General features: G+C 36.2%; 2 pseudogenes; both read right to left on the bottom strand.

Moving 5' to 3' along the window:
* Nucleotides 1-7,738: 7,738 nt before the first annotated feature.
* Nucleotides 7,739-9,100, bottom strand: LOC147909105 (uncharacterized; annotated as a pseudogene).
* Nucleotides 9,101-10,362: 1,262 nt separating this feature from the next.
* Nucleotides 10,363-16,419, bottom strand: LOC147909104 (uncharacterized; annotated as a pseudogene).
* Between the last annotated feature and the right edge of the window lie 4,657 nt (nt 16,420-21,076).

Here is a 21,076-nt window from a genome sequence, read left to right as displayed (position 1 = left end):
TGAGAAAACGGCACAAGGTTGATATGATGCACGACAGTGAAGAGAACTCCGTTTCATTTAATTTAACAAAAGAATTTCTTTAATGTATTCAGTTACAAAGTCAAAAGATATAATTAATTAAAGATCAGATTAACAGAATATTAAATGCGGTCACCTTTTCCAAATTGAGCTTGGAATCGCGGTGATGGAAAATCTCGGCGATTTTCCTCGAAGCTTCTCGAAAGATTCGGTTATAGCGATTTCACTAAACGGTTAGCACGGCGATTTTACGAAGCGCGACTATGACTCTAAGAACTCTAAGAACTTTTTGGAAGTAAGAAGGAGGACGGCGAGATCGAAGCATTTATTGCTTTCGATCTGAGCTTTCCCTTTTGGGAAAAATCCAATAAAATGTTGCCACAATCGTGATTATTACATGGCATTAGGTGTACAAAATTGATTGGCGCTTTGGATTCGTTTCTAGCGACGTTCAACGTAACAGTCATGCGCGGCAGAAAATCCGTGCGTGGGATTGGTGACAGCGCGTGACGTATTCGTCGGAGCGCGGCGCTCGCGTGCGCGAATTGAATTGTTCTAGAACCTTCGATTGTCCGTTGCCGGTAACGACAACTTGTTTGCGTGTAACGAATTGTTTTTAAAAGGAACAAAGAACGACGAATTTGATGATTTTAACGAAGATTAAAATCATGTTTGAGATGAAATCACGAGCTCAATTTGTGCATGCGTTCAATGACAATTAATGTCGGTCGACTGACAGAATTCTTGCTTTTCTTTCGAAGTACCGATCTCGAACATAATGTTTTTCATGAAAAGGATTCATAGAAAAGAAAGGAAGAGGAAAGGGAGGAAGAAAAGAAAAGTAAAGAAAAAGAAAAGAAGAGAAAAAGAAAAAAAAGAAAAATAAAGAAAAAGAGATATGAAAGAAAGTATAACATAATATATACATGGAAATTTAAAAAGCCGTGACAAAGTAGAACAGCTAGGCAGGTTCTGGATCACTGGTTAGTGCGTATTCGTATATGCGGTATGTACGTGTGTATGAGGGATCAAGGGAGGGGGAAAGAGCACACAGACGTTGGGAGGGGGAAGCGCGTCACCGTGGTTCGTTAAAGGGAGGGGGGGGGTTTGTTCCTCTCTTTCTCATCCGTTGCGTTCTCTTTCTAACCCGTTGTCCTCTCTCTCTCTCTCTCTCTCTCTCTCTCTCTCTCCCCCCCTCTCTCCCCCACCAGTTGTGGGATGTAGTTCTCTCTGTCCCGCTCGTTGCGGCCCTATTATTCGCGCTCTCTCTTCCTCTCATTGTATTATAATGCTGATGGACCAGGTATTTATTGGGTAGCGTACACGAAGCGGGAAGATCGTGTTGTTTGATAGTTTCGACAATTTTTTCTTTGATCGCCTCTAGCCAATCGCTCTAAATGCGTATCTGGACAAAATTGATATCTAGGGATATGCAACTCGATCGGAAGTGAATTTATTACGTGATTTAAAAAATCGCTGCACTTTTTTGTTGACTACAATTTTTTATAAATGGCGCTGGATCATCGATATGCAATCGATGGGAAGGGCAAATTATAATGTTTCAAGCATCGACGATATTGCTGAATTTCTGAATCAGTCTTTATACGAGATGTGGCTATTAAATAACGAGACTGACGCTGCTACAGAAGAAGTACGTATGCGCCAAACGCCAGCGACCGATAGCTGTTTAGCGTGAAGCCTTCTCTTTCGAATGCAGTACTTCTCGCTTCTGTAAACAAATCCGTATAGCCGTAGCCTTCTTTCGCATTAGAGTTGTTTTTTTGTTTCGCCGGAAAAATGATAAGTGTAACAATAGAGCAACGAATTGTTGTGAAATTTCACGTTAAACTTGGAAAAACCGCTACTGAAACTTATAATTTATTGAAAGAAGTGTATGGCCATGAATGTTATCGCGTGCACGTGTTTTTGAGTGGTTTAAGCGTTCCAAGACGGCCGAGAAGACGTTGAAGATGATTCACGCCCGGGTCGCTCTTTCACGTCAAAAACGGATGACAATATCGAAACAATCGGTAATCTGGTTCGATTCGACCGTCGGTTAAGTATTCGTACGATTGGTGAAACTGTAGGAATTGACAAAGAATGTGTACGGCAAATTTTACATAACAATTTTAACATGAAAAAAGTGTGTGCCAAAATGGTACCTAAAATTCTCACGTTTGAACAACAAGAAGCTCGCAAAAATCTTTGTACTGACACTTTGAATGCCATTATTCGCCGGATCTTGCACCGTGCGACTTCTATCTGTTTCCTAAGGTGAAATCTGCATTAAAAGGAACAAGATTTGAGTCCGTTGAAGCTGTGAAAGAGAAAGCGACACGCGTCCTGAAAGAGCTGACAGAAAAAGACTTTCAGCACTGTTTCAAACAATGGAAGATTCGCAGCGTTGTAGGGATAGAGGAAGGATGTATATTGAAGGTGATAATAAGTAAATATGTATGAAATCAAAATAAAATGTTTTACAGCGTCAGTCTCGTATTATTTAATAGCCACACCTCATATGCTCGGATAATCTGTCTCACATTTTTTTTTCTATGTAATTCTTAAACTCCCGTAGTAAAATAATTTTCGGTATATATATATATATTCCAATTCTTTGGCGATTAAACTATGTACATATATTACACGATAAGAAGCATATTGCATACTGAGCGATTTCGCTTTGTGTGCTTCTATAGATCTGTTCTCGACTCGCTTTTTCAATTTGTATTAATGTTATGAAGGGAGAAGATATGAAATTCGTGTGACAATCGTAAACGATCAAAGTGACTAATGTCAACAATAAAGTACAGACTGAAAAAGAAGTACGCAAGTATGGAAATATGTTGCCGATTTCTATACGGTCCATCGAACTGAAACTGTAAAACAAACGTGTTGATAAATTTATTGGAAAATCCACATGACTTACGCTTCGAGAACGTGTACGTGTACTCGAAGTCGTTGCAACAACCAAAATATCGATATTTAAAGAATTTATTGACCGATTGAAGAAAACAGTTATTTTACATTTCCTAATAATGATGTATTACCGAACGAGGCGCTTCCAAATTCCATTTTTGTCTTTGATGATATGGCATGTGACAAACAAGACGCAATCAGAGTACTTTGGTGGGCCGTCACGCGGACGTCGACTGCTTCTATCTGTATCAAACGTATACAAAGATACCAAAGCATCTTGTTGAGGGAAAGGACCTCGGTGTCCTTGTTGCGTTACGTGTAACGCTATTTTCTCTTCGTCGGAGACTTGTGTCTCGTGCCTTGTGGCTTGTCGGTCTATGTCACCTTGCCTTGTGGCCACGCCCGAAGTAATTTGGCAGCGCGTAAGGAATAGAGGCAATTTGCTTTGCGTAAAAATACTTTAATATATCTCGATTTACACTCGCGTCGTATACTATAAAGACAAACGGTTTGCGCACCAGTCATGCACGTGCTCACAGTAAGAAGGTCGCACACGGAAGCCCCAAACGGCGAGTAACGCGGCGGATTATGCCGCTTGCGCACGCAAGCAGCATAGTCGCGCGCATGCCCTCTCCTTCGGTGGGTCCCATCAGCGACATGGGAACGCCGTAATCACGTCACAAAGCCGATAGGTTGGTATTAAACCGGCTGAGCTAAATTCACATTAACAAGCGCCAATACATCTCATACGCGATAATGCAAATTTGTTCAAACAGGATGGTACAACCTGAAACATGTATACACAATGACCACGTAAACTGATATGTCTTACGAAGATTTCTGCGAACTGTGTCGTTGCTGTTGGCAACAAAAGTGTGGATTCGTAGTGATAGATAAAGACAGTGCATTTACGAATGGGCGATACAGAAAAGGATTTAATGAATTTGCGATACCTTAACGTGGTTAATCGTTATCGATACGTCAACTACGAAACGTCATCCTCCTTTAAGTGCAACATGGATAACAGCAAAGAGCTCAAGGATCGCGAGAGGATAGCGAATCAAATTGCAAAAATGAGTGATTCGATTCATAAAAAGTACGATGCTTTGAAAACCTATAAAATAGAGGAAGATAGCGCTGGAAAAACACTTTAAATTCATCGTAGAACCTTTAAAACAAATTGTCGAAAACACTGCTGGCGAGGAATTTCAACCGATTAAGAAATAAGTTAATATTGCGAAAGATAGAAATACTAAGAAAAAAAAACTAGAAGAAAATGAAAAAGATGATGATGATGATGGTGACAATTTCTGAATGAATAATTCATGGCTTTAATGACACCATCTAAAAACGTATACAAGAATCGAACGTTACATCGGATTTCAATTATGCGTTGCCTGAACCACACAAATTACGTACGAACGTTCACAGTACACCTTAGTCGAAGATGTTCATGAAACGCTCAATGAGCCGCTTGAAACGTTAGTTAAACAATCATTGTAAACAACGCAACAAGTTGTTTCGTGAAGAGTTGCATAATCAATTGGAACCACTTGGACAAAAATACATAAACATGCTTCTCGTGGTGCGTGGTGACAGAGAAAAGATGATCGATCACGTTTATGGCATATACCTCAGTGAGAACAGTACGATGCTCGGTGATAAACAATTCGATATAGACACGAATGACTTTGTGATCGTAGATGGAGTAAAGGACAAAGGTTGTATGAATTAATTTTCAAAAAAATTCTCGACGACACTATTTACACAGAGAATGATAAACGCATATAAAAGTATATTATTAATAACGAATGCTCATTGGTGCAGTCATAAAGCGGATAATCCAATATTGGGTAATAAAGGATACAAATATAAGAATATAATAACACCCTTAGTGTCAGGTAAAATACAAGTTAGAACGGGTGTACCATGCGCCTGGAAATTAAACAACAAGTCAATTAAAAGTATTGGAAAAGTAATATCACACACCATGATCCTAAATGACAATAAAATCGATTATGTTCATTGAAACGATCCTACAAGCTAGTGGATTGTCTCTGATTATTTGAGGCCTCGCATCAGGCAGGTCACAATGTCCACGATAACGAAATATTATTAATTATCGAGAAGCTTCGTGAAGCTGGCTTGATTATAAATTGAAACGAGGATAAGCAATCATTTTTAATCGACATCGAAATACCAACCAACAACGTTTACGTCAGATCTTTGTAATATTTTGCGCATTATACAACAATAATCATAACACGTCTGAGAAGAAAAATCTTGAAAAGTGATTGGTGGAAGAACTTCAGTGAGAAGAAATTTTTCACATAGACGTGTCATAGTTTTATACGATGATTTGTGGACTGATGTGATCGAAATGCGCCCTTACACACGATTCAATAAAGGTTATTACTACATTCTCACTATTATCGACGTGTTGAATAAGTACGCATGGGCCACACTGCTCAAAACAAAGAGTGGAAATGAGATGAGCAATCGTAAAGATAATTCGAGATGATGGAAAATATGTCCGAAAAATTTGCAAACCAATATGGGAAAAGAATTTTACAATGCAAACGTACAAATACTCTTGAAAAAACACAACATAAATCATTATTCAACATATTCCGTAATGAAGGCGTCAGTCGTCGAACGATTCAATCGTATATTGAAAAACGATATGTGGAAACAATTTACGCATAATGGAAATTATAAATGGATCAACTTGCTATCGCGTTTAATGTCGGAGTACAACGCGCGAAAACATCGAATTACAGTATGCGACCCATCGATGTGACTCCCACGATCGCTGACAAACTCTTAAACATGGTGTATAGTAATGTAAAGGCTGTTGCACTCGTATTCAAAGTAGGTGATTTGGTACGTGTGAGCAAATTCAAGACGATCTTTGAGAAACACTCCAAATTGGACCACAGAGGTGTTTAGAATCGTCAAAGTACAGAGAACTAATCCCGTCACGTATCTTCTAGAAGATTACCGGTCGCTGAAAGATTCTACAAGTATGAGTTACATCGCGTTGCTAATCCCGACGTATATCTAGTTAAAAAGATGTTGCGTAAAAAAGGAGACAAGATTTATATGAAATGGCTAGGATTTGATAATTCACACAACTCTTGGATACACAAGAATAATATGTTAAACAAAAAAAAAATAAAATTTATTACAAATTATTTAATTATTTTTTTCCCATGTAAATATATTAAATATAAATACATTACATATGTATATTATACATATACACGTACATACATACATATATACATACGTTCATGCATACGTTTATACATACGTTTATGCGTACATACGTTCATATATACACACGTTTATACATACGTACATACATATGTACATAGTTACATACTATACATAATATACATATTAAACATAATGTATTGGGTATAAGTTTCCGCCCTTTTTAAATGAAAAAAATGTGTTTATTTAAACAAATCTATATAAGTGAGTTTATTCAAAGTATGGCTTCCTTCGGAAGCGATAACTTTCTCCCACCTTTCCAGTGATAAACGGATTCCTCGAATGAAAAAATCTGGTTTTTTTGAAGCGATCCATTCATCAAGCCATTTTTTGATACCTTCATAAGAATTGAATCGTTCTCCAGAAAGGACCGACTGCATGGATCGGAACAAATGGAAATCTGAAGGGGCAATGTCCGGTGAATACGGCGGCAGAATTATAAAGTGGGGCAGAATTCCCCACTTTACTCCTTCCAAGTATTTCTTGACCGGTTTTGTAACGTGTGGCCTAGCGTTGTCATGTAACAGAATCAGCTTATTGTGCCTATTGTCCCATTCCGGTCGTTTTTCTTTCAAAGCTTGGTTTAAACGTATCAGTTGTAGCCGATAACGATCACCAGTGATGGTTTCGGACGGTTTGAGCAGCTCATAATATATAATACCTCTTTGACCCACCCTTTCCCACCAGATGCACAACATAATCTTCGAAGCATGGATATTTCGTTTTGGCATTGATGGACCTGGTTCACCTGGCATCACCCATGCCTTCAAGTGTTTAGGGTTATCGTAGTAGATCCATTTTTCATCGCCAGTTACGATACGATGTAGAAAACTCTTCCTTTATTGTCATTGACGAAGCATCTCGCAGATGACCAAACGTCTTTTCATGTCTCTCTCTTTCAATTTGTATGGCACTCAATTTCCTTCTTTTTGCACCATTTCCATTGCGTATAGACGTTTTCCAACAGTGGATCTATCAACATTTAACTCTTTTGCCAACCTATCGAGCGATAAATACAATCTTCTTCGAGTAATGCTTGCAATTCTGCATCTTCAAATTTTTTCGGTGCACCTTCGCGTTCTTTGTCACGCACATCAAAATCACCACTGTTGAATCGCCGATACTATTCTTTACAACTAGTTTTCGATGGAGCATGCTCACCGTAAATATCTACGAGCAAACGATGCGTTTCCGCAGCACTTTTCTTTAAAATAAAATAATGGAGTAAAACTTCCCGCAAATGTTTTTTTCTAATAAATTCCGACATCTTCAACGCAAAAAAAGTTACTCTTTGTTACGCTTCGAACGAATGCCATCTATTTGGGCTCAAAAGTTTGGACACACACCTTTTAAAAACATGTCTTGCCATTCTATCTAACACACGAGCAATGCTACTAACGATATCTTTCTGCAATGGGCGGAAACTTATTCCCATACTCAATACAAAATATACTTATTAAATATATATATATATATATATATATATATATATATATATATATATATATTTTATATATTAGGTGTAGTAAAAAGAAATCCATTATTTTTTCAATAGATGGCTTTAGTAATCTGTATTACGCGTAGACGAGATACAAATTACTAAAACCATCTATTGTGGTGTTTAAAGTGCCTGCATGGCACCGCATGCTATCTTATTTATCCATATGTATGTATATATGAATTTTATTTATTTATTTATTTATTTATCTATTTATCTATCTATTTATCTATTTATCTATCTATTTATCTATCTATTTATCTATCTATTTATCTATCTATCTATTTATTTATTTATCTATTTATCTATTTATTTATCTATTTATTTATTTATTTATCTATTTATCTATTTATTTATTTATTTATTTTTATATATATTGAAAAAGAAAAAGAAAATTATAAATCGTGCCGGATTTTCTCTTTAATTACTTAGTTCTTGAATTCAAGAGTACAGGTGGATTCTTCCCTCAGGGGAAGAAGAGGATAAATAGGTTCTAGTTTAGTCTCAGTTTCGTTATGCTCTTGTAATTCAAAATCTGAAGCGCTAAGATTTACATCTCTAGTTTTAATCCTTCCTAAATGTAATAAAAGTTGAGTAAGTGAATCCCATTCGGCTCCCAGTAAGTACACCGATCAACCATACAGTATGTAGAGCGTATCCATGTACGAATGTGTCTAACAATAGTTTGATAAGTCTAATAATTAGGCATATCTCGATTAATCCAGCGCTGATATTGTCAAAGATTAAAAATTGATTCCAGAATTTTTCCCCAGCGGAGATAGCGATTCTTTTTATCGATGCTTCGTGTATAAGATTAGAGAGTGATCCTCCATTATTATGGTTGACCGCCCTATATACCTCTAGCCATGGTATTGAGGATTGTAGGTCGCTCCGGAGGAAATATTATGTGATTCTTGAATTCTTCCAAATATCTTTGTAAATATATTCCATTGGTCGCTAAAGCTCCTGGACTGATGTATTTCCATGATGGTTTAGTTGAAGGTTTCATAATAGTGGGTGGTAATGTCTTCACCGGTTTAGGCATAATTTTATACCATGAGTCTCCCAAAAGATATATGGAAGTGCAAAAGAATTACAGGTAATCTGAGTTCCGTGACGTGTTAATACATGCGTTTGCGGGGTCAGAAAATATGTCTCATTTCCTCGTATTATTGAAAGCTGCTCATAACATTTTGTGGTTCGAGCTAATTTTACTTCTCCGGCCAAAAGTGCCATATATCCAGGTCCCTTCATAAAATGATATGCGAAAACGTCAAGCGATTTAGTCGCTATGGATAACGTATTCTGCATCATACGATATTCAAGTTGACATTGTTGCAATAATATATTTCTGTTGCAATAATATATTTTGTTGCAATAATATATTAGGTGTTGGAATTAATTCGTAGCGTTTTTTTAATGAAAGAATGTTATTTATTTCACATGAGCATTAAAAAATACATTAATGAAAGTACTTCCCATCACTTTCTACTACTTTTGACCATCTTTCGGGCAGTGAATGAATACAGCGTCGGAAGAACTGTTCATCTTTAGATGAAATCCAGGAATCGAACCATTTTGTACAATCTTCGTAAGATGTGAACTTCTGCTCGCACAAGCTATGAGCTAATGATCGAAACAAGTGGTAGTCGCTAGGTGCAATATCAGGAGAATACGGCGGGTGCGGTAGCACTTCCCATTTAAGTGTTTCCAGGTATGTTTTTACCGGTTTTGCAACGTGTGGGCGAGCATTGTCGTGCAGCAAGATGACTTTATCGTGTCTTTCGAAGTATTCCGACCGTTTTTGCTTCAATGCACGGCTCAAGCGCATCAGTTGCCGTCGGTAGAGATCTCCAGTAACGGTTTCATGCGGTTTTAGCAGTTCGTAGTATATGACACCCTTCTGATCCCACCAAATACAGAGCAGGAGCTTTGAGCCATGGATATTGGGCTTTGCCACTGATGTTGATGGTTCGCCGGGCTTAACCCATGACTTTCTGCGCTTTGGATTGTCATAATGGATCCACTTTTCGTCACCGGTAACAATCCGATGCAAAAAACCTTTTCTTTTCTGCCGTTGAAGCAGCAGTTCGCACGTGAGAAAACGTCTCTCAATATCCCTTGGTTTCAATTCATATGGGACCCAATGTCCTTCCTTCTGGATCATGCCCAAACTTTTAAGACGTTTTCCTATTGTTGAGAAGTCAACTTCCAATGACGTAGATAATTCTTTAAGTGTTTGACATGAGTTTTCATTGAGCAGTGCCTGCAAATCGTTATCTTCAAATTTTTTCGGCTGACCAGGTCGCTCCTTGTCATCCAAGTCGAAATCACCAGCTTTAAAACGTGCAAACCACTTCCTACACGTTTGCTCAGCCAGAGCATGTTCACTATACACATCCACTAAAATACGATGAGCTTCAGCTGCACTTTTGTTCATATTAAAGTAATGAAGCAAAACTCCCCGCAAAAACACTTTATCTGGCACAAATTTTGACATATTCAATGAATTATACAGTATTGTTATTTATGATTTCAAGAAAGGTTATGTACGGCAAATGACGTCCTATGATAGATGTTTACAATGTATACAGAACTATAGGTAACAACGAAATAGTGTACTGCTTGTGCCATCTCTTGTAAAACGCTACGAATTAATTCCAACACCTAATATTTCTGTATAATTGATTAATTTAAGTGTGAACGTGTCTTTCTACGTATACAAATTTTGAATTTACGTATGTGAAGATATCGATGTTTACTGCTATAAAGCCAGAACTTTTAAAAACTTTAGCACCAAACGTCGTTTCGAAAATTATTAATTTTGGATGTTCGATTCTGGTAAGTGTATGTCCACAGATGGTATATGTTCCAGTGCTAGTTAAAGAGAGAATCATATTGGTTGTAGTTATTGAGTAGGCTCATTGATAGCATCATATTTTATTAGCGTATGCATTATATAGTATAATCGGAAGTTCTGATCAACAGATACGGGATCTCAAAAGGTATCCTCCTCCCTCTATGTCAGTGCAATGAGTGAAACTTAGTTCACAGGTTACTCCTGATCTGAGATATATACAGTTGGTGTTTATCCGAACGTCGGCGATGTAATCTCGTAAGGTAATTTTGAGGCTGCCTAATGCAATGACATTTCCCCAATTTCCATAAGGATCGGAATAAGCACTGCCGGTACATGCGTCGTCATTGTCAACATTTCCGGCCAAAACTATTGGACGTGATGCAGTCTGATTAGATAGTAAACCTATTATGTGAGTTCCGGCTATTTCGAAGCTTCCGTAGGTATGCATGCGTCGACATGCATCTCGAGATACATCGGATATGTATGAGAATTGTCCGTTATATGCGTCCATCATATGTGAAAACTTTCCGCATCTTTTTATTATACGATCTATTTTGATTTTACATTGTATTACTTTTACAGATTTAAAGTCGTTGAGTTGAAATACTATAGACTTTGCTAGAATTTATATTCTGTGGAAGAATATCATACTCTTCAACGTTTAGTAATGATAATGCAATTAAATTTGCTGCTGCGGAATCACAATCATATCGTATTATTCCGTAAATTCCTTGAGTCCACATTATTAATATAATTATGACGGTTATTCCTTTGATGCAGCAATCCATCATCTGAAATGTCGATTTGATTTGTTTAATTATTATGAACTGGTTTAATGTGAGAAATTCGCAAGCAATTAGAGTGAACAATGCGACTATTTTTCTTTATTTTAATTTTAACATTATTTTTGTTTAAAATTTCTAAGACTTCATGAGGTCTATTGATCTCTAAATTTTCCGGGTTTTGGTCTTTTAATAAAAATATATGATCTCCAGGCTTGAATTTTTGTGGATTAATTTCGTAGATCCTTATCGTAATGTTTTTTTATTTAATTTTAGCTTCTATGGCGTTTTCACGAGCATTTGTTTGGATTGCATGGAGTTGTGTAACTAAATTTATTAGGTAATCATCGTAATTAGCTAATTTGTCTTCAGGATTTAAAAGCTCATTTGACGGTACTCTTGCTATTTCACCGAACACTAATTCGTATGGAGTATGTTTCGTAGACTCATGGACGCTAGTGTTGTAATTAAATTATGGCTAAGATTCATCTGTCCCATTGTTTCTGTTTGTTTGCGTATTGTTTCAGTATTCTCCTGCGTGGTATGATAGTTTTAGGGATCCATTTGACTGAAGGCAGTTGTACGAAATTTATTCTGAATATTTTTGTTATTTTCTTCATTGATTCACTGATAAAATTTCTCCCTTGATTGGTTAATATAGCTTCAGGTTCCTAATACACAAATAAATCTGTTGACAAAGGCTTCTGCTATTGTCTCTGATGTTTGATCCGATAAGGGTATTCCCATGCAAAATTTAGTTAACTGGTCTTGCAGAGTTAAGATATATTTGTTACCTCTTCCTAGTTTTAGGTACAGGTCCTACGATGTCCATGGCTACTTTGTCAAAAGATGATCTTCATGTATCGGTAATTATCATAGATTGTTTGGTTTTTACTCGAACTAGTTTTTTTAACTGACATTGTAAACATTGTTGTACGTATCGTTGAACATCGGACTTTAGATTTTCTCAATGGTATTTATGTTTTATTCTGTTATACGTCTTTGTTATGTCACACCTCGATGTCTTCCCATAAGTAAACAATTTCTCCGATTATCATAGATCGAAGATCTTTAGGTGGGTATTTAACTAGTCCATTACATATAATTAATTTGGTTGTTGAATCCACAAAAACTAATTATAATGCGGTTTTGATATCGCTCTATGGCACGTTAACATAATCATTTTAGCAATGCTAACAATCTCTAATTTTAAGTTTTCAGTGACAAACCATAAATCTTTTATTACGGCGGAAATCTGAGTGAGGGTCATCGTCGGTCCCTCACGTTGCCCTTCGCTGATAGGCAAGGCTAAATGGTAGTGATTTTTGTATTTTATGACTTTGGCTTTACCTAGAGCGAGATTTCCTAAGCGAGGGATCTCGTTTCTTTCAAATAGTTTTTGTGAACCTGAGTCCAACGGTCTCTCATTGGTCGACAAAATATGCAACGTTATCCTTTCGCAAAAATAATAGCTCGCGAGAATCGAGAATATTGTTTTTGATTATTGTATTTGGTCATTAACAATAATAAGCCCTGTTTTTCCTTTTAATTTTTTTTTTAATTTTTTAATTTTATGTCCTTCCTCAAATTCTTCTTTTTCTTGATTTTCCTCTTCATTATCGCTTTCTGCATCACCTTCTCCGTCCAATGAGTCATTTCGATTTTTTATTCTTTCCGTTTCATTCTCTTGTTGTGGGAAATCTCTAGGTAACTTATCTTGCTGGGAATCTCTATTTTTTGCTGTTTGGCTTCGAGTCTGCATTTTATTATTTCGAGGAGTATTGCGCGTTGTAGCCTTTTCCATAGCTTGTGGCTCTTGTAACTCTTCTGTCTCCTTTTGTGTAGGAGATATTGAATTCGTAGCCTCTTTAGATGGATGATCGTCTGGAAATAAGTCTTCAAGTGGTTCGTCATCAGTCAAATATAATTTAAAATCCTTGTCCTCTTTGTCCTCCTAATTTGATTCCTCTAGCATTTTAGAAATCGTTTCTGTATCTTTTGGATCATTAAGGTTCAAAGGCTTATGGTGATTAATTATATTGCAGTTCGCTTCTTCAAGGACTATCAGATTTCGTGATAATGCATCGGCATTTACATTAGTTTTACTTGCTTTATATTGGGTCATCTAAAAAGTATCCGCGGTTTTTTGTCACTACATGTGTGTTGATGGTCATACTCGTATATCTAGTGACAAAGTACTGCGGATACTTTTTAGATGACCCAATATAATGCATCCTGTGCATTTTTAAACCAGAGAAGAGATTTGTGGTCCATAACTAAAGTAAATTTCTGTCCATATAAGGTCTAAAATGGCACAATACACTGGTTAAAGCTTCCTTCTCATAAGTGTCGTATTTTATTTCGTTTTCGGTTAGAATTCGTGAAGCATATGCTATCGGTCGATCTTTATTTATCTCTCCTTGTGATAGGATACCTCCAATCGCTATTCTGGAAGCATCAGTAGTTAATATAAAAGATTTGGAAAAGTCAGGATATTGTAAGACAGGTTCTTCGCACAATTTCTCCTTTAATGCTTGGAAAGAGTCTTCTTGATCTATTGTCCATTCAAATTTAGTGTTCAAATTTTTTTAACAAATTGGTGAGGGGTTTGGTTAATTTTCAAAAATTTTGAATCTTCGGTAATATCCAGCTAATCCAAGAAATTATTTGATATTTTTCGGCGTTTTGGGCCTTGGAAATTGCCTTACAGCCTCTAATTTCTTAAGATCGGGTTTAACTCCTTACTAATTACATGCCCCAAATAAGTGACTTCGGTTTTTAAGAATTCGCATTTGTCAGGCTGTAATTTTAAATCAGCTTTGCACAACCGTTCTATCTACAAACTGCCTCTCGTGTTCTTCTAATGAAGCAACGTAGATGACAATGTCATCCATATACACAAATAGTTCGCTTTGCAATCCTAATAATACTAAATCCATTAATCGTTGAAAGGTAGCGGGTGCATTCTTTAATCCGAAAGGCATTCGTCAAATTCATAATGACCGAAAGGAGTCGTAAACGCAGTTTTATGACTGTCAGCAGGATCCATCATTATTTGATGAAATTCGGAGTCGCATACCGAGAAATATTGCGCTCTGCCTAATTGATCCAAAATGTTGATAATGTTAGGTAACGGGTATGCGTCCTCGACAGTTTTTTCGGTTAAGGCTCGGAAATCTAATACCATTCTCCATCGTTTGTTTTCCTTTGTGTCTTTTTTTTTGGAAACTATATGTAGGCGTACTATACGGTGACTGAGAAGGTTTTACGATGCCTCCTTCTAACAGTTCTTCTCCTGTCTATTTATTTCTTTTTTATGAATTTGTGGAAATCTGTATTGTCGTGTATTTATAGGTCGATCATCCGTTATACAGGGTGATCCAAAAGTATGGAAACGGCCAAATAACTGTGGAGGAATGCACTTTGGTGAAAAAAGTTTCAGACAAAAGTCTTAGGTTTTTTTCCTGGCTATTCAATAGTGACCTGAGATTTGACCTCGACCGTGACCTTGAATGTCATTTCAAAGTCAAATTTACTTTTTTAAATAGGAACACATATTTTTGACCAGAGGAATGGAAACAGCGGAAAATTTTACGTCCGCCTGTGACTTTAATCATGACCTTGACCATGCCCTTGAAGGTCAGTTCAACGTCAAGTTGACATTGTCAATGGAAATTCCTGTAAATTGGTATCTAGGGGTTTTCGTAGTTGCTGATTACGATTTTGAAGTCGATTTTCAAAAATTCAAGATGGTGGATCCAATATGGCTGACGAAATTTGAAAAAACTATTGAATTTTTCTGCAAATTGGTATCTGGGGGTTTTCGTGGTCACTGATTACGAATCTGAAGTCCGTTTTCAAAAATTGAAGATGGCGGATCCAATATAGTGGACGAGTTAAAAAAAAATTATTGAATTTTCCTTTAATTTGAATCTAGGAATGTTTTGTGTTGCTGATAACGTCTAGGATCTGCTATACCTGAAAAAGTAAGATACACCCAGGATGTGCCACGGGGAGACTCCTAAGTACGATTTACATCCCTTTTTTTTTTAACTTTTTTTATTTTATTGTTTTTTTTTTTGGTTTTAAAAATTTTTTTGTGTTTTTTTGTTTTCTTTTTATTTTTTATGATGAAGTGAGCACCCAGCCAACTAAGACAAGATGAAGTGAGCACCCAGCTAACTAAGACAAGATGAAGTGAGCACCCAACCAACTAAGGTAAGTGTTAATGTAGCGGGTTAAGATGATTTTTGTACACAAACTTTTAAGTGTGTCATCTTAAAATTACTCTCTTCAAAGCTTGTGTTCAAAGATCATCTTAACCCGCTACATTAACACTTACCTTAGTTGGCTGGGTGCTCACTTCATCTTGTCTTAGTTGGCTGGGTGCTCACTTCATCATAAAAAATAAAAAGAAAACAAAAAAACACAAAAAAATTTTAAAAACCAAAAAAAACAATAAAATAAAAAAAGTAAAAAAAAAATGGGATGTAAATCGTACTTAGGAGTCTCCCCGTGGCACATCCTGGGTGTACCTTACTTTTTCAGGTATAGCAGATCCTAAACGTTATCAGCAACACAAAACATTCCTAGATTCAAATTAAAGGAAAATTTAATAATTTTTTTTTAATTCGTCCACCATATTGGATCCGCCATCTTCAATTTTTAAAAACGGACTTCAGATTCGTAATCAGTGACCACGAAAACCCCCAGATACCAATTTGCAGAAAAATTCAATAGTTTTTTCAAATTTCGTCAGCCATATTGGATCCACCATCTTGAATTTTTGGAAATCGACTTCAAAATCGTAATCAGCGACCCCGAAAACCCCTAGATACCAATTTACAGGAATTTCCATTGACAATGTCAACTTGACGTTGAACTGACCTTCAAGGGCATGGTCAAGGTCATGATCAAAGTCACAGGCGGACGTAAAATTTTCCGCTGTTTCCATTTCTGTGGTCAAAAATATGTGTTCCTATTTAAAAAAGTAAATTTGACTTTGAAATGACATTCAAGGTCACGGTCAAGGTCAAATCTCAGGTCACTATTGAATAGCCAGGAAAAAAACCTAAGACTTTTGTCTGAAACTTTTTTCCCTAAAGTGCATTCCTCCACAGTTATTTGGCCGTTTCCATACTTTTGGATCACCCTGTAGATATTTGATGTTGTAATATTAGGTGTAGTAAAAAGAAATCCATTATTTTTCCAATAGATGGCTTTAGTAATCTGTATCTCGTCTACGCGTGATACAGATTACTAAACCCATCTATTGGAAAAATAATGGATTTCTTTTTACTACACCTAATATATTCGTTGCTGACAACTTCTCTCCAGGGATGTGAAATCATCCAGGGATCTGTTCTGATTATCAGTTGTAAGTTTCATTACGCTTGTTTTTTCCTTGAAATTCAAATGCTCCAAACGCAATAGTTCTGCAATTTCTATGAGTCTATCCTTTCCAATCTTTTCTGATGCAACTGAGCATTCGCTTGGAATATTTTTCATAGGTTCGTTTCGACGTTTCCTGTTCAGTTTTTTCCTTGTGTTTTGACTTACGTTTGCGCATGAATTTGTCTATCATTTCTTGAGATTGATTTTGTATAGACGCTAAGATTTTTGAAAATGGTTTATTTCCGTTCGAATTACGAACATTTATATAAAGATTGCATTCTTTCTAGAAGTTCATGGATAGTAATATGAGAATCATTTTGATGATTATCATTTTTTGCGGGAATTTCAACCCTTAGTAATTTAATTTTTTCTAGAGTGGAGCTCTTTTCTTTTGACTCCCTTTGACAGAATTGAGTCGCATTGCATAACGAGATTTGGTTATTTACCTTCTTGCAATGGACAGGAGTAGAATTTAACAGGGAAATATGAAAACGTTCCTCTGCAATTCTAGAATTATTTAATTTTTTAGGAGGGGTTTGGTAACTTCCCTTTCCAAAATTTTCTGAATTATTTAAATTTTCAGGAGAGGTTTGGCAACTTCCCTCTCCAAAATTTTTTGAATTATTTAAATTTTCAGGAGAGGTTTGGTAACTTCCCTCTCCAAGGATTTTGGATTTTAGGATTTCGTATTCGGAGGAGATATAGAAATATTCCGCTCGATGAATATTTGGAATAAAATTTTTTCTGGATTTTTTTAATTCTTCTCATTAATTTATTCTCATCAAATACCTTAAAATTTTCATTTATTTTTCTGTTACTCTTGTCTCCTGTCATAACGACTATGCCTCCGTTTGTAATTCCATGATTTGAACTGGCATTGTTACTAAAGTCTTCGAAATGGATTTGGATATTCCTTGGATGAGTAAGACAACTTTATGCATTTCGTATTGATTATCACATTTCAATGCTTGAACTATCGTTGTCGAATAATTCAATCAGGGATTTGAGACGCAAGGTTGGTACTTGTACCTCAACTTCTTCGTCTAACGTACTTATGACTTTAAATATGTTTTTCCAAAAACGTTTTCTACTATTGTGTCTCCTAGGTAAATTCCATGTTCTATTTTTAATTTCGGTATATATTCTATTTTTATCTCCAGATTTCCTGTTCTCACAAATAAAATAAAGATTCTAATCGTGGTGCGATGATAATTTCTGGTGAAAAGAAAGGTATATTAACTGATACATCTAAATATCCCCTCGCGTAATCAATTTTCGAAGAAGTCTGTTTGAAGAAATTGTTACCTAATATTCCGGATTGTAAGATTGGAAAATTACTTGATACAATATGAAATGTAATCTTTTCTCCAAAGAGGGGTAAATTTATTTTTTCCAGCGTATAAACGGAATATTCATTTATGCCATTTAATTTTAGAATATTGCTATAATTGACAATACTGTCCTTAGGTAAAAAATTTTCCTTGATTATGTTTGGCCCGGAATCGGTACCTAACATAAAAACTACGGGTAGTGTTGACTCGTAAAAGTTTATCTGAACGATATAGGCACGTGACTATGTTTGTCGATGTTCATAGTTACGGGACGTATTTCTAACGCGTTTTTGCCTACTGGCCCTTTTTCGATGTCGACGGGTGTGAGATTCGTTCGGACTCCTGTGCCATACCCGATTTCGAGGAGTCGCTGGAGTTTCCCTGTTCGTTTATTTTTCTTCGGTTATTACTTGCAATTCGTAATTCACAAGTTTCGAGGAGATGCCCTTGCCCTTTACAGTGGCCGGCAGAATAATGAGTCTGAGGATGCAGCGTTTTGCCCTATCTTAGATCAATTTTTAGCATTATGCCCAATTTTTAGCATTATGCCCAAAATTGTTACAGATTTGACACATAATCTTTATTTTATTACTTGCATTATGTTATTCATTCTGTTTTTTTCCAGCAGTTATTGACCAAATGACCTGGCTTATCACACCACTGACAGATTACAGAAAATTTGTTCTGACTATTGTTATTATTAGTTCGACAATTTTTGGCATTATGCCCTGATCTAGAACATATTTGACAAATAATATTATTTCCCTGTAAAATGTTAACGATTGTCGTGCTTGAGGGTCGTGAAGTCGACATTTGTCAGCGCTGTGTCCGCGTTTCTTGCAGATTTGACATATTAAAATCTCTATTCCAAAGTTAATTAATTTTCTACAGTTTGAAGCTAAATGTCCTTCTTTATAACAAATCTGATAGGTTTCTCGTAATTAGTATTCGTATTCAGTGCTTTACTTGATGTACTTTCCTGATTCTATCGCAAATCTGTCATCGAATGAACTTCTCTTTCTATTCGCAATGCGTCGGCTATTGTTTTTTGAACACCTAAATTCTTTGTTATTCTTTGCTCAATTTCTGGTTTCAATCCTCTAATAAAATACTTACACATGTCTTTTTCTAAAGATGTTTTAATACTTTGATTCGGAAAGGGCATTTCTCGAAATTTTATGGGCTTCCATTATTTGTTTTTCTAAAATCTTTACCCGATTCGCGTATGTGATTATGTCTTCCTTATTCTGCTGATAAATACGGCTTAACTCGCCTTGCAATTGGTATATATTTTTTAAAGTGCCATAAATTTGTTTGAAATATTTGGTTAATTGTGTCACACTATTAAAGTCCTGATCTTGTATAGTGGAGCGCTTCGATCTATCGAAACTATCGTCAAACTTAATGTACTATAATGTGAATAATCTGTACGGATGGGCGATGTGTCAACCTTTGCTATACGCCGAATTTCAATGAGTCGAAGACGCTGCGAACTTTGACGTGAGCGCGATCGCTCTGGATTCCTACCGGTTATATCTCGAGGTCGATCTCGAGTATCCGCAGCATCTACACGACCGATACACTGACCTATCTTTCTGCCCAACGCGATAAATCGCCCGTAAGCGCGAAGATAAACTTTTAGCGACATTGTACGATAAGCAGCGTTATGTCATCCATTACCGCAACTTACAGCAATGTACTCGTTACGGTTTTCGTAATAAATATCTATCGGGTGCTACAATTCGCTCAATCTCCATGGCTCTTTACATTAAACTCAATACACAATTTAGAACGCTCGCGAAAAACGATTTCGAAAAAAATTTGTATACTAATGAACAAATTCAGTAAGATCATGGAGAATGTGCGCAACCACGATGTCGATGTAAAATTAATGACAAAATAGGACGGATGGTATGGCGCGGATGCAATGACGCGAAACCGAATTTTCACAGCCGCAGCGTCTTTGCGGAAAATCTAATCGCCGTCGAAATGCGCAAACTCGAGGTGAAGTTCAATAAGCCGACTTACGTGGGTATGTGTATATCAAAAGTCTGTTTGTACGAATTTCACCATGAGTATATGTTATCGATATATCGAAAAATGCAAAATTATGTACACTAACACAGACAGTCTCATTTATCACATAAAATGCGACGATGTGTACGATGCGATATCACTAGATTCGACACGAGCGATTATCCGGCAGACAACGTGTACGGTATGTCTCTCGCGAATAAAAAAGTACCCGGCCTGATGAAGGACGAGAACAACGATGCGACAATAACTGAATTCGTTGAATTCAGAGCGAAGATGTACGCGGTGAGGGTGGACGGCAAGAAGGACACTAAAAAGGCGAAAGGCCTAATAAAGAACAATAACGTTCGATGATTACACGCGATGTTTGAACGAAGAGATCGAAATGACTCATCGTCAATCGTGTATACAATCTAAATTACACGAGATGTACACGACATGCGAATCGAAAATCGCTCTGAGTCCATACGACGACGATACGTCGTACCAGACTCGACGGAGATGTTATCGTGGGGATACCTTTATAATATATGTATTATATGTATTATATGTAGTATAACATATGTTGTTATTATGTATTACTATTGTAATTTATACTTTTTTTAATATTTTTTTTATACAAGTATTATTAATATGTTTTATATAATAGCATTTATTATGTGTTACGTTATTTATTATGTTAAAATTTATATACGTGTTATACACTACTAGTGTTTTAATTTACACTTGATATTTTTATCATTTATGCGTATTATTATTATGTATTACTATTATTTTGATTTACACTTTACGTATGTTTTTTTTACATTTATATAAATATTACTATCGTGTACTATCTATGTATGGATTCTACTCCATACATAAATTGTTACAAATAATTATATGTTTTGTATACTCCAAAAATGGAGAGTAATAAAAATATACGTTTATATACTTATATTGATATATATTTTTATATGTAGAAAAA

Source organism: Acromyrmex echinatior, chromosome 7 (assembly GCF_024713525.1).
Source record: "Acromyrmex echinatior isolate Ae372 chromosome 7, ASM2471352v2, whole genome shotgun sequence".
Taxonomy (NCBI): Eukaryota; Metazoa; Arthropoda; class Insecta; order Hymenoptera; family Formicidae; genus Acromyrmex; species Acromyrmex echinatior.
The sequence above is the reverse complement of the archived record's forward strand: the minus strand, read 5'-3'. Positions and strand labels throughout refer to the sequence as shown.